At 37.1% G+C, this 16,266-nt stretch overlaps 1 long non-coding RNA gene across 1 annotated transcript; it reads right to left on the bottom strand.

Moving 5' to 3' along the window:
• Positions 1 to 40: 40 nt before the first annotated feature.
• On the bottom strand, positions 41 to 15,802 carry LOC309493216. The gene is made up of 4 exons (XR_014203830.1): positions 15,533 to 15,802; positions 13,821 to 13,916; positions 12,726 to 12,821; positions 41 to 2,408 (listed from the first exon to the last, which is right to left on the bottom strand). It is a non-coding gene; the product is annotated as an uncharacterized lncRNA (long non-coding RNA).
• Positions 15,803 to 16,266: the final 464 nt, after the last annotated feature.

The raw sequence follows: 16,266 nt of genomic DNA on the forward strand, positions 1-16,266 counted from the left end.
CTGCTCGACCTCTAGTGCAATATAAATGAAAGCCGCAAAATTCATTCGGATCATTTTACTTTATTGTTCAAAACATGCAACACATTCAGCCTGCAAAATAATACAAATAATAGTAATAAAAATAAAATAAAAACACCAAACCACACAATGCAAGACTTTAAAGCCAACTTCTTAAATGATATCACAGTATTTCATTCATGCATTTCTTTTTGGAAAATAAATAGTGATATTTTATTTACCCAAATAATTAGCAACTTCATAATATATATATTTTTTATATACATTTTTTTATTGAAGGAAGAACAAAGTGATGTATCATATACATAAAGAGTTTAACAATACTCCTTGTTTTTACAATTTTTCCCCTTACACAACCCACTGAACAGAAAAAAAAAATAAGAAAAAAAATAATAATAATACAATATCTAAACAATGTAGCAACTTCATAATATAAGACATTTCCTTGTTGTAAATAAAAGTCCTTTAACTAGTAGTCATGTTAGTTTTCTGTCTAAATAAATAGTAGCAAAAGAAGGCACAATGAAGCTTAGGTTAGAGTGCATGTGAAGGATAAGCGCTAATAGATCTAAACCAATGGCAGAGAGGACAGACTTCAGTCAGCCATTATTCATACTGTAAAGTTGAGTTTCACAACATGACTCAACATTGTCACATTTTGGAGTTGAATCCAACAAAACTCGTTACCCGTCATCACTGTTAGCGACCAGACATGCAGTGTTACTCATTTGATGTATAACAGCTTTGTTACTAACTTTCAGTGCAGGCACTTCATGTCAGGACAAACACTAACCCGCAAGCCTTCTTTAAATGCATGAGTAACGAGAGCAAGTGATTGTTGAAACACTCTTGAGGAAATCATATTATTATATATATTACTAGAGACAACTTCAGTTGTTTAGGGAATTCACCTAAACTAGAGGCATTATTTTAGATCTCAAGTTTCAGAAGATAGATATTTCCACATCCTGAGACAGAATGTGAACCGTCATGCTTTGAGTGACTACCCTCTGCTTAAATGGACAGTTCAGCCAAAATTATGTCTCATACTCAACCTGCATGTCATTACAAACCTGTATGACTTTCTTCTGTATTAACATAAAAGATATTTTGAGAAACATTAACTCTTCCTCTGTTTTGACATTTCAAATCAGGCACATGTTTGGTAAAAACCTTGTTTGGTGACTTGCGTACAACAAATTTTTTTTTTTTTTGTCCATACAGTGAAAGTGAATGTTAACCGAAATGGTTAACTATTTAAATGTTCCACACACACAAAAAAAAAAAGGGTAAATGACAGAATTATCCCTTTAAGAGATTCACGTGGAGAATGTTTATTATTCTAAATGGGGGAATGTGTACATGCAGGGAATGATTTGCATAAAACATCTCCATAAGGGTTTTTGCTCAAGCTCGCTCTCTAGGGCTCTTTATACACCTGGTATTAAGATGCGTTTTGGTCGATCGGATAACAAGTGGACGACACTAAATAAGGTGTCCACATTCAACCACTTCCAGAGGTAGTCGAAAACGCATTTGGCCTGATTGTTTTCGCAGTGTAAACGCTCGTGTGGTCGAACAGCCACAAAAGACCGGCTCCTCTCCACCTACTGGCCTAATGCGTAAACATTATGGGAAGCACACTAGCCGGACGGGATTTTAACTGTCAGACCCAAATTTGGTTTGAAGATGAAAAACGTACAAAAGAATGTTCTCTCACCATTCCTGATTTCTAACACACACACACAGCGTTCGGTGTGGTCTTGCGGCTGTCAGAGCAGAAACGAAAACCGTTGCTCTCCATGTTTTTCCGTCATCTCCGGTTGTGTTCGTATGTAAATTACATGAGCTTATTTTTGTCAATTAGACCGACGGTTTTTATCATTATAGGGTGGTTGTGTACAAACACTGTCAACACATTTATGCTCAAACCTTTTGCATAATAGGTGCCCTTTAATACCAGGTGTAAACAGGGCCTAGAGGAGAATTCTCACCTGAGAGAGCACACAAAGCAAGATATCGGAGTGATTTCAGCTGGTGCACGTTTTCTAATTCAAGTTGAGCAGCTGTCGATCTAATGCCAACTTGCATTGACCTAAACCAACTTAGGTCTGTTTTGTACACTAGATCAAACAAAAAGTGAGGATTGTGCTGTCCTGAGGGTCGAAGTGAAAGGTCAGTCACTGAAAATGGTGCACTCCTGAGTGCACAGTAGTAATAAAGTTCCTTGACCAGTACACATCACATTCTGTCAGTATGTCGGTGGGACGGACATGTCGAGCAGATTTGAGGGGAAGTAGATCCATCTTCTGAGTCTTTAAACTTGGCTTCAAATGTTCGTCCGAGAAATCTGCAGTTTTACTGGTCATCAATTCATCAAAAATGATCATCTATATAGAAAAGAGGTGAAGAGATCATGAGCAATAAGAACATGGGCATTAAGACCCATTCAATCCAAGAACGATAACCGTACCATTTTACAATAAGGTCTCATTTGATAACATTAGTAAATGCATTAACTAACATGAACAATATATTTTACAGCATTTGTTAACAGTGCATTAATTACTGTAAACAGATACCAATTTTGATCTTAATGTATTAGTAAATCTTGAGATTAACATTAACCAAGATTGATAAATGATGTGGCGTATTGTTCATCTGAAGCCTTACTGTAAAATGTTACAAAGATGACTATAAAAGATAAATATATTAGCGTCCACGCCAACAAACAATAACATTGTTTATTATAAGCGATTATATAGCCTAATACAATTAATGCAACATACTTCAATATAATTATCATCGTGTTAGGATGAAATATAACTTCTTAACACGATTATACAGCCGTCCAGAGCAAGTGCTTTTTGCGTACGTGTGGTTTCAATTTCTCCTATATTTTCCCCTAAATTGAAAATACATTACATAGAAATGTTTGGTGAATCGTGATTTGTTCTTAAAATCGTTTGTATGCATGCTTAGGGAACGAGACCCTATATATTTATAGTGATCATTCTTGGTGTGAATGGACCTTTAGTTACATTATTAATAGTTTATTAATGGATTATTTATAAATTACTGCAATACTGTATTTGTTTGGAGGTTTGGCCTGTTGTATTTGCACTGAATAATAGCAAATTAAACTTGCCAACAAGATTTTTGGCAAAAATGTTAATTGAAATTTTTATTTTATTTTGTCTACACTACAACAAAGACAAAAATTACATAACTAACTAAAATATTTGAATTCAAACACTGCTGATGAAAACCCAACCACATTATTAATAAAGCACTAAAAATGTTTTTACTTTAATTAGTAATCTCAAGTATGATGTTAATCATAAACATCCTACATAAATTTAATCTACTATGGCCATGCATAACCAGGGTCAGAAATCAAAGGGGATTTGGGGGGGAAAAAATACCCCCAAATTCAAGGCATTATATTTATATTTGCTCACATTGAATTAGATTTCTTTTTACACGTTTTTTGCAGCATTGAGCATTTCTGTTGAGCTTACAAATGCAATGGCCAATCACAGGCTTTAGGCACCGCTAAAAACAGTTTGGTTCGGTGCACACGATCACTGACTGAATTCCGCACCCTCAACAAAGTGCTGATTTTGCAGTGTAGACAATTTCAGTGATTATAATAAATTATTCCCAGTTTGAATAACCGTTTTGTTTTTCCAAGGTACTAAAGAAATACATGTGAAGTCTTGCATTTTCTTATGCGGAAACGGCAATAAACTAATTCAGAATTTTTTTTTTCAAACTTTAACGTTAACGCATGCGATAAACTAGTGTTGTCAAAGTACCGGTACTTCGGTACCAAGTCGGTACTGAAAATGTGATGATACCAGCATTTCTGTAGTACTGGGTATATTCGGTACCCACTAGTAGGCAGCTGCTTTAAGTCGCTTCGTGTTTTTTCTAAGCGCGGGGCTCCAGAATAACTTTTTTGCTTGGAGCACTGTCTGTAGCCGATATATACCACGATATATATAGTGTCTGTGTATATTAAACTGCAAAAAGACTATTTAAATATTAACCCTGCATGTTCTGCTTGTCTCTGTGTGAATGAATGGCACAGACGTGCGGTTTCATTTACCTCACACACACACACACACTGAAGCACGAGTGACGCTCGCGCTGTTTTCAGTCTCTGCTGCCTCACGATGATGACATGATGAAAATCATCTCCAGAGCCACATTTCACCGTTTAATTTGAGACAAAACTATCATCATATCATACACACACACAGAAACACAAAGGTATTCGCGGCAACCCATCAAAATAAAAGTTCGGTTCAACTTGAAGAAATCGACAGAAATAATTATATTAGGCTTCTGTACAGTAGATTTAGCTACGTCTCCATGGGATTTTTTATAAGCAATATTTTACGTTTAAACAGCATGTAGCCTTTAATGCTTATATGTATTATTTACTTATGATTACCGTCATAAATAAAGTAATTGAATTTAATTAAATATTTTTTTCAAATAGTTAAACAAAATAGAAAAATAGTTCCAATAGATTTTGCTGTGGTGCCGAAATTGGTACAGAGAACTGTAAAATCTTAATGGTATCGGTACCGACTACTGGAATTTTGGTATCGTGACATCCCTACGATAAACTTTTCCCAGTTTAACGTGTAAACAAATATTTAATGCAATTAATGCAGCATCTGTTTTTTCCGTCATTCTTTAGCTAGTGTTACAATCTATGATCACACTCTTATTCATGAAAATGCTTTTAAAAACCATTCAAGTGCATTAAGACAAGTCTTGAGAATCTCCAGTCTATGGCCTCGTTTACACTGTCAGTGAAACGTGACCCAATTCCGATTTTTTGCTCATGTGACACAGATCGGATGTGTTTTATGACCGTGTAACTAGGGGGGAAAAAATGCATGCATTCAGATATTTCGAGATCAGTTTTAGGCCTCATTCATATGTGGAAATAAATCAGATGTGTGCCAATGCAACTCATGTAAACAGGCAGATCGGATTTTCTGAGGCATTAGGCAACGTCTTCGCGGTTTAATGATGAGAACAACCCGATGCGCATCTGCAAAGGGACGGATGGCCCGACGAAACGTTGTGTCGTCATAGGAGAGGAATGTGGACAAACGTTGACAACATATCAAAGGTTGGCTTGCTCATCCTAAATGACCCACTGCTCCTCGTTAAATCCCACCACAATATGCTCCCACCAGTCCTGAGAACTCTCTCGCACACAATAACTGTTACTGAAGCATATGCGCAATGATGATGGCCCTTTTCGTCCTCCTCCGCCTCAAAATCATGGTGATGTTAGGCGAACTTCACATAGGCTATATCACGAAGCTAGCATCAAGCATATTTCACGTTCGTCTATCTGTGCAAGAACCCCCTTTAGGAATGCACAATGTTTCAGATAGTATGGCAAGTGTAAACATGAATCGGATATGGGTCACAATTGAAAGAACGTGTAAACGGACAGTCAAAAAAAAAAAAAAAAAAAAAACGCGTGGCGTGAGCGTGGCATTTCTGTTGCGTGTCAGCTGCGTGGCGTTTGTGTGGCGTTTTCCAAGTCTTTGCACACCAGAAACGTGTCTGACGCGGCTCTGCTGCTGCTAGGTGACACATGATAAGCCTCATTGGTGATATATTTGACAGTAGTGATAAGACCCAGCAAATGTCAAAATGATTGATGGCCTTTTTGATTGACAGGTTGACCTTCCGGTATAAGGGTCAGGGATTAACCCTTGACCTTCCTACCCCTCGATCATGTGGTTTTGACAGTTAGTTTGACCTATTGACTCTCCCTATTATATTTCATAGTTTTGACAGTTAGTTTGACCTTTTAACCATGCTAGTCCTCGATCATGTAGTTTTGACAGATGGTTTTGATGAATGGTTTAATGTTTGAAGACAGTGTCAAGAAGGGTTATATAGGATGTGTGTCACAGGATCCCCCTCCCACCCTCCGCATTCCTGAGCAGGGAGATAAAGGTAAGACACTTTATTTCTCGTGTTGAATACCACATAAAAACGTTAACTTATTCCCATTTGCATGTAGCTAGCTTCCACGTAGTTTAAGAGTTAGCCTGAACTCCAATAGCTACACTAAAGTTTGCGTCTCATATTTTAACAACAAAAATACAACTTGCACCATCTTATTTATCGGATTTACTCCACCCTTATATTCCTAACCGAGAACTGAGATCAGGAAACAAATTCCTCCTTCGTATTCCGAAAACTCGCTTGAAAAAGAGGGGAAATAGAGCTTTCGAAGTGGTGGGCCCCACTCTATGGAATAATCTTCCTACTCAACTTAAAATGGCTTCCACTTTATCTGAATTTAAATCAGCGCTAAAAACATATCTGTTTGGATTAGCTTTTAATGTGTAATTTACTTGTATTTATTTTTTAATGCATCATATTTGACTGTTGATAGTGATGTTGTTGGTTCTTTATGTATCTTGTCGTGATTATTGTACAGCACTTTGGTCGGCCAAAAACCGGAAGTAAATGTGCTTTAGAAATAAACGAACTTGAACAATACTCAGCTAAAAGTTCTGTAATTAATAATGGAAGTTTGGCAGAGTAATTAATTTGATTTTAAGTTAAAAAAGGAACGCAACACAATCATACATTTCCACACAGTGCGAGTAAACTTGCTGTTTATAAATGTTTAGCTAGCTATATTAGCTTACCTACTGGCTTTGTTATCCAGAAAAAAAAAAGAAAAAAAAAACTTTAATTACAGTACTACTGTCGTACTAACAAGTCGTTAGTAAGTAATTTGTCAGTATGACCATTTAAATGTCAAGACATGTTATACGTGTATTTGGCTGTGTAATTATGGTGTTGATTTCACACTATTGTACTGCAAGAGAGAGTACAAATAAAGTGGAAAACTTTATTAAATTACAAAAAATCTATTATAGACTGACAGATATATTTAGTTGGAAGTTGGAACTTGGGTTATATTTAATCTAACAAACAAAAAAACACAAATTTTCAGTTAGCATTACTTTGCCTGTATTCTGTCTGAACAGCATCTTTTATTTAAAATTTCAGAGGTAAGAAGTAACATTTTTCTTCCCTATTTTACAAAGTGGCCATGCATCTAGCAGTGCTGGTTCATCTTCAGCTGAAGCCATCGTTCAGCCAACAGTCAAAGAGGCATTCCAGCGTCAGGCTTCAAATGGACCCTCATCTCATCGGGCCAAGGAAATCAATCATGCCATAGCATATTGTATTGCTAATAGGCATGTGCCGGTATCAAATTTTCATGCTGCGATTAATTGATTGAGCTTTTATCACGGTATACGGTATTATCACGATATTTTAATTGCCCAAGAGAAACGGATGGATTGGGGGGGGATGTAGAAAAAAAACAACTTGCATCACAATAGGTGTAATTGTAATTGTCAAAACATTTGGTAACTAAACAGAATTTTACACAATTTTCACGATTTCAATTCAATTCTTGGGATTTGATTTCAATCTTGATTCAATATTGACTCTTTGGATAAATATTAGGTAGGCTACATGGTAATTTTTCTCAAGAAAAAATATATCTCTCATAATGCTGTAAACATACAGAGAGCCCTGTCAGCTGGTATTATTAAAGGTTAAAAATTAACAAATTAAATTAAATATAATTTGGATTTCATTATAATAACAATTATGACACAAGTAAAAATATAATACAAATGTGATATAGTGCACATATTTAGCAAAATACTCCTCTCTATAGCTATTTTTTCTAGTCAACTAACGTGTTGGTCATTAAATGGCTTTCCTGAGGTAAATGTAACGTTCTGTGACATAATTGTTCACCTGCAGTTTTATTGATCTTTTCGTGGTTGAAAAACACTGATTGATCGATATTATGTATGAGACATAAATACCTTTAGGTAAGTTGTACTGTATCTTTAAATAAAAAAGTTAACTTGAACTGAGGCGTTACAGCGATCGTCACGTCACATTTACAAGCACCAAAACGGTATTTATTGTCTGAATTTCGTAATAAAATGGACAGAATCTGATAGATGAGATTTTTTTTCATATCAAAAGTAACCTGCTCTGTCTAGTCTGTCGGTGTCAGTGTCCTCTTTGCTCCGTGATTTTTCTCTGCGTGAGAAAATGGATGTGTGGCTCTAGAGCGTGTGAAAAGAGTCTCACGCTGAATGCGTAGAGATGGCAGCCCTGCTTTTAGAAGAGGGATAAATCCTTTATTTTACTGTGTATGGATAAATCGTCGGCAGCGTTCCTCCTTCCGCCATACTTCTCCATGTGAGGATTCATTACATTAGACTAGAGTGCGCCCTGCGCCGCATGCACACAGTGCTTCTTCATGTGGGGATTGTTTACATCAGAGTGCGCACGTGTTTCGCGCAGAATATACGCAGTGTTTAAGCGGTTGATGGAAAATAAGCTAATGCGCGTTCTATAAATATAAATTCTGATCTATTATTTTTCACGGTATTCTGAAGTGCCCGCGATAACAATATCGTGCATATTCATTACCGCGATTTATCGCATTACCGAATACCGGCACATGTCTAATTGCTAAGGACATGATCCCAAATTACACAGCAGCAAAACCAGGATTTCAGAAACTGATGAAGACGACAGTTCCACTTTACAAAGTTCCCTCACAGAAGTTTTTCTCTAAGACAGAATTACCCAAAATGTACAACAGTCTAAAAGAGGATGTTGGCAAGCGTATAGCACAGGGAAAATGGGATGCAGCAACTACTGACCTATGGACCAGCAGTGGAGGAAGTGGTCATCCATACATCAGCTTCACCATACACTACCTCACAGATTGGAAACGTCAATCAAACTACCTGGAAACGCAGTTCTTTCCAGAAGACAACACTCCTAACAATATCAGGGAATTTTTGGATAACATGTTGCAGGAGTGGGGCATCAACAAAGAGCGTCTTGTCAGTGTTACAACTGATAATGCTACAAACATGAAAAGGGCATTTGAGAGTGACACCACCTTTCCCGACCAGTGGTTTGGGTGTTTTGGCCACAACTTGAATCTGGCCATTTCTAAAGCTCTGAAAAATCAGAGGGTTGACACAGCTGTCCGAAGCTGTCGACATTTGGTACAGGGATTTTTTAAGAAGCTGGAAGAGAAGAGAGCTCAGAAATAAACAAGAGGCCTTAAACGTCCCTCAGAGGTCACTCATCCATGATGTAGTCACTAGATGGGGATCGACACAGAAAATGCTGCAGAGGTTTATTTAACAACAGCAGGCAGTCTGTGCTGAACTGGCAACTGAAAGAGGGGAATGGCATTTCCTGCTTTCCTGTAGCTCAGTGTTAAGAGCATTGCGTTAACAACGCAAGGTTGTGGGTTCGATCCCAGGGGATTGCACATGCCTATGTATAAATGTATAGGATAATGCAATGTAAGTCGCTTTGGATAAAAGCGTCTGCCAAATGCATAAATGTAAATGTAAATGTAAAATGTAAATTTGATGACAAAGGATGCAGATATTGCAGTCATTGAGCAAGTCTTGCAAATCCTTCAACCACTCAGTGCTTTTACTGATGCTTTGGCTTCAGAGAGCAGAGTAAGTCAATCAGCCCTGAGGCCGGTGCTAAGTCACATCATCTCAGACATTCTTGAGGTAAAAAAATGAAGACAATGCCCTCACCATAGACCTGAAGAGGGTAATGAAGTCAGATCTTGAGTAGGGATGGGACGGTATGAAAATTTCATATCACGATTATAGTGACCAAAATTATCGTGATTATCAATATTATCACGGTTTTGTTAAAACGAGATGAAAGTGTTCAAAAAGAACTGATGCTCACACTAAAAACAGTTTAATATTTGAAAATCAACAAACAACAAATAAAACAAGCAGCTCTATGCACTTTTTTAAGCAAGATTATATTCTGTGGCATTTCCTTCCTTATAATGACCGTCGTCAATAGCAACGCATTATAACACAGCGCACATCCATGTATCGCAATGGACGCGCACGCGCTCTCTCGTTTCAAATACAACTTGCCGTCTTGCGTCTCCGTTCTTGGGCGATTGTTTTGTACGCTGTACAAAATGGATTTATAAACAGGTAAGATTTAAAACATTAATCTCAATTCAATATGTCCCCGTAATTGTGTGGTAAAAAAAAAAAGAAAAAAAGGTGTAATAAGTGTACAATGATAGTCTTGTTTGAACTTGTTCGTTTGTCTTTGGCTCAAAGCCACTTGCTGCAAACTTTTCTTCGCGGAAGCTTCACGTTTATTTCAAGTGAGTGAGATTTGAAATGTTTCCCCCCTATTGTAGTGACCATCCTTGATTAAGTTTCACTCAACACTTTTGTAAAAGCCAAAATATGACCACACCTCAGATTTGGTCCTCTTAAAACGTTGAAAAATCTCCCTAGTACGGTCACTGCCTTCCGCCATTCCTTCTCGAATAAAAACAACAACATTGCGCGCTGCGCCTGCGTCAGACTGTTGCTGGCTGGACAGGATTTACAGTGAGTTATTAAATTCGCGATAATCAAACACGGTTTTAATGATAATTAAATTTTGAACGATAATACTAACCGTCGGTACATTTTATCGTGGTTTATAGTGAAACCGGTAATCGTCCCATCCCTAATCTTGAGTCCAGGTACACTGCTGATTAGGGCTGTAATGATACACCAAACCCACGATTCAGTTCGTATCACGATTTTTTTTTAAATAAATAAATCGCCAAAGCTATAACGCTTGTTTTCTTTGTAACAAAACAGACTGTTGAAAAACAAACAAAACTAAATAAATAAGTTAAAAAAATATATATATATTTGGTTGGGATGAGTCACTGAGTATATTTAAATGTTGAATATCGAATAGGTTGTGCGATTATTGTCTAAAAAAATCTCCATGTTTTCGGTGCTGATGCGGTGGTGTCGCATTCATATAACATGTGGGTGGCACTGCCAATATAGCACCTAAAAGCGGTCACAAAGAACCAGTAAAAGTAATGATTATGAATATGTAAAATATAGCAAGGAGACATTTTCCGTGTCGGCTGCAAAAATGAAGTTGACGATGCTGACTCGCGATCTTCGCAGTAGTGAACGCGCCAGAGAGAAATGCACATTTCATACGGACTACATAGTTTTGTTTCGTTGTGAATTGTTCCGTTTAAAAGTAGAGATTTCAAGCTCTGTAGACAATAGATATATTTCTCAGGTCTGTGAGGCAAGTACGCCGAGTTTCGGTTCATTTATGAGACGAGCTCCAGTTCGCGTGCCGGCGCCTCCGTGTCGTGATTATCTATTGTCTGCTATATTTACTTCTTGTTCTTATTCATTAAATCCAGGTATGGATGAAACATTGATTAAAATTAACATGCAATTAATACAAAACGAAATTCACTTTAAAGAAAGGCTTTGTGCTTTCTGTTTGAGGTCTCTGTGAAAGTTTTAAAGCGGACAGCAGTGCACAGATTGCGACACACATCTCGCGACACACATCTCTCTATATGAAGTAAAGGGGAGGGGGAATTCACCGCATTATGAACTCGTCAATTGAGGAAGTTAACACTGAACCAATAGTCTATATAGACTAGCCTATTATAAAGATCATTTAGTTAGCAGAAATGTGAAATTTTTCTGTAGCCACTCCGAAGTCTTTTGCATTTTACAACGGGTGAATCTCCAGTTCTCACTGGTGATTGTCGTTTTAATCTTTTTGGATCCGCCATCAAATTGATAAGTTTAATTATATCAAGTGCTGTGAGAAAAGGCTATAAATCTCCACCTCCAACATCCTCACACGCAATATAGCCAAGACACCTTCTTTATGGACCACTTGTACTATGGACTATATAATACTTGTATTCTTTATGGACCACTTGTACTTGTACACCTTCTTTACTTGTACTATGCCCCTTCCATTTTGAGTCCTGAATATAGTCGTTATTATTATTATTATTATTATTTATGTGTATGTACATAATCTACGTCACATCTGTATGTGACGTAATGACGCAAAGACATGCTCGAATTTCCCGTGGAAATCCACCAGTACCACTGGAATTAAAAACATTATTAGAAGCTTACCGTTTTGAATCGAGCGAAGGCAAGCAGATAGTTTTGAACACTGGCTGTTTATGTACTTGCTCAAATTTGTTTTGGATCATTTTTAACCCAAAAAAGTTATAGACTGCAGCTTTAATCTGCTGAATGAACTAAATACTTCAAGACTCACACCTGTCAATCACAGTGATCACAAACAGTCATCATGGACATTTGTATTACTGACAGAAACTTTTTAATTCTTGGCACTTTATATTTTAAATTTGTATTTTATGAGAAAATGTTTGAATAAAATGTTGAAAGATTAATGTCGTTATGGTAGGTTAACTAAAGGATTAATTGACTGATCAGGAAATAATTAGTAATTTAATAATAAAAAAATAATACTAGTTATAGTAATACTAGTTACAGCCCTTCAGTGCTTCTCAAACTTTTTGGGGGGGGGACTTTTTCCTGTCTCCATCAGACACACCCAATTCCAGTCTTACAGCCTCTGCTATTAGGGATGACCTGAATCATGTGTGTGATGAAGATATCTGATAGGGGGTTCCCAGGACAGGTTTGAGAAGCACTGTGACTGTTCTAACAGATACATTCACATTACCACAATTCTGCATAAAAAGCCAGGCTAGGGTCACAATTAATTTGTCTCACCTCTGTGAAGAAAACAACTTCAGGATCTTCACCATGGACGAACGGAGCTTTGGCCGTTGAACAGTGGTGACGTTTCTTCCACTGAAACTTTTATTTCTGGTAAAACATTACATATCAATTACTTTTTGCCAGTTTTTCATGGTGTTTAGAATGAATAAGGGTCACACTGTATTTTAGGTGTATTTACCGTAACTACTATGCACTTGTATAAAAAAATGTTAGGAACAATGTGTTTATTGTGTTCATGTTGTTTTGCAAAACGCTGCTAGGCTAGTGAGCGGGGAAGGTTAGGGACAGGTTTGGTGGTCTGGTTAGGTTTAAGGAGGGGTTAAGGGGGAAGAGAAGGTCGACAGTGTAATTATAGATTACAGAAATGAATTACATGCAGGTATTTTTTTTTAATACAAGTATAATGTAAAAAAAATATGTTTATTTGGATCCCCTACTCTTCCTGGGGTCCGACAAGTAAAAACACAAAACTACATTAATCAACAACAATAAAAGTCAAGCCAATAATAAAACATAAACCCAAAATTCATTCCAAATATCAAAAATGTACTATATATTGTTCCATTTGATTAAAGATTTTTTTAAACCTCAATTTACTTGTTAAAAAAATATTCAACATCCGATGGCAAATCATTCCCCTATACATTAGTCCATTGCTTTGCATTGGTTTTTAAAAGTAAAAGTAGCAAAAAAATACGACTAATTCTACTATTCAAATGTTGGCAGTACGGGACATTAGGAAGTCTAGACTGAAACATTTCTTTCAGGGAGATAATCATCCTACCCCTCCCCAGTGGCCAACCTAAAGTTTACAAAAAAAAGTGCATTGTATCAAATGATTCATTTATATGTTAGTACATAGTAGTTAAAGACACTTATAAAGTGAGATCTGAATATATAACACTTTAAACTATACCACACATTAAATATTAACATACCCAAATGATTACTTACGTTCTCATATACATTCTTTTTTGTTATTCTCATTCATGAACTGCTGATCTATTCAGCATTAGGCTTTATGTTATTATGAAGTTATTATGAAGTGTTTCCTAAAGGTAGTGTAGAAATCCTTTAGATACACACCCACAGAGCCCTCATCAGGGCCGCAGCAGCAGCACAGCAGCCTCCTCCAGACTCTCCGCAGAGGCCTCCACACACACTCAAACACACCACCTGCGGCTGCGATAAGATAAGATAATTATATCTGAGCACTGACCACTGATTTACTAAACATCTCGAAAATAGATTGAACCATAATCTAGACTTAAACTAGGTTATAATAACTTATTTTGAACGGAATCCATCACGAAAACGTCGTCGTGTTTTGGCAGACAACTCGAGAGTATGATGTCCTCAAGTCACTTCCATTTCGATGTTTATGTTGCTTTTAATAGTTTGAAATCGCAAAATCAACTGTGAAATCGCAACATCAACTCCGAAATGGTTATAGTGGACGATAATTTGATCTAAGCAATATCGGAGAATCTTTGAGCAGGTTAACATCAGGTTGGAAGATGAGTGCGCGCGCCGGTTTCATCAGGGCTCTCGCAGAGCGCGAGCTCTGCGCGCCGCTGTTTCATCAGAAGAGCGCTACAGTAAAACAATGCATTTCTCACCTCTAGTGTTGGTTTCCATACTATTAGTATTTGGTGAAGCGATCGTTGTGTTAATGTGTCCTTTATAAACTTAATTTACAAAGGCGACAGGTCCAAGCAAACTTCTCCCGGCGGTGTGCGTGCGGGAAGCTTGATCGCGCGTCAAGTTCGAATGGAGAGGCTAAACTGGAGGCAACTTAGTTTTGACGTCATGACTACGTCTTAGGTTGCCAGTTCCTCGCGTTTTATTAAATTGAGTTATGCCCTGCAAAATGTCATTATTATTCGGCATGGCTGTTTTATCTTCCTCCCTGTGTTTCTGTCTTCACCAGGCTCCACTCCCTACCCCACTAATACGTCAGTGCTCGCAGTTTTCCATTTCCAGGTGGGTGCGCTGTTTGGGGAATGTGAATGTAACTTACTTACATGGCAACCACGAAACAGTAATAAAAATAAAAAAACACCCCGTGCACGAGTGTTTTGACACTGACACACACACACACACACACACACACACTCACCTACTAACGTTAGCCTACAGTCCTTACCACTTCTAACATATAAAGACATACAGATATAGCGCCCTATTCCGAATCAAGCCAAACATTTCTCATTGACCAATCGGAGATGACTTTACATACATACAACCAATCAAACGATACTTAACTTATATATCATCCAAAATCTAAAATGACTAAATGCATTTTATGCAGAAATGTTTTCACTGGCCAGAATAACGTTCGTTACCACGGCAAATATTAACGTAAAAGCATATATTGGTGGGGAAAAGATATTTTGCTGCAAATTGCAGTTTAGAGTTAATCTGTATTTATATTTTTATTTTGGAAAAATGCTCAACTTACATTGCACTTGTTTCTTCGAGTTGCCTGTTTCTCTTCCGAGATCTAACGAATATGCGCTTCCGCAACATTTATTCTAAATGTATGTAACAATCAACGTCCAGAAAGTTACATAGGCTAACGTTACCCATACAAGTCCCATTGAAAAACACTACGATTTGTTAAGATATTTACATTATTAAAGAGGACATTGTTAATATTTTTTTTAATAATAAATCACAAACAAGTGATTCCCTACATTTCTGCTATTTCAACAAGTGAGACATACAGTGTCTGTATGTCTTTTTAATTTTACAAATACAATAATGGAAAAACTTAATTATGTTAAAGAAATGTTTACCTTTTTAATTCCCCCTTCTCAATTTAGCCAGCTGTTGCAATAAGGAAATGAATGAACTCCACTCATTTTCTTCTCTTCTTTTTGTGAAAGTATCAGCAGAATTAAATGGCCTTACTCGGCATCTTCTTTTCTTCGGTGTTTTTACCAAGAGCGCCATTATATTGGTTAAATCTCGTTGTTTTAATAAGTCCTGAAGAGAGTGATGACCACGTTGCCTGTTGCTGAGAAACGGTTTTTCCCGCGCATGTTTGGGCGTCACTCTTCTTTGGTTGTTTTTTGGTTGAGAGGGAATATGGAGCATCGCGCCCCCTGTTGATCTCTCTTTATCAAATGAATAACAACAAAGCATGTAAAGGTATGCTCTGAATGACATTTTCAGTTCAGACAAAGAGAGCTCGCAAGTTTTTATCATATTCAGTGTGGAAGCAGTTGAACAGAATACTTTATTTAAAGCAATGGATGTGTTTAAAAAAATGTTTTACATCTATGACAAACTATTTCAAGACCTCTGCACCCATTTTGGGAGTTGTTGTATAGCCTGCAAACGTTAATATATCCGGAGGAGTTCCTGCCTCATTAAGATCTTTGATTATCATCATCATCATTAGGTCCAGTGTGGTTAACATATGTATTTGTAGTTTTATTTCTGTTTACAACAACACATCTATGCATTCAGTGTACAGTGAAGACCTTTTAATAAAGTTGCGATTAGGATTTAATGTTATTAATTTGTG

This window comes from Leuciscus leuciscus, assembly GCF_965113295.1.
Source record: "Leuciscus leuciscus genome assembly, chromosome: 1".
Classification (NCBI taxonomy): domain Eukaryota; kingdom Metazoa; phylum Chordata; class Actinopteri; order Cypriniformes; family Leuciscidae; genus Leuciscus; species Leuciscus leuciscus.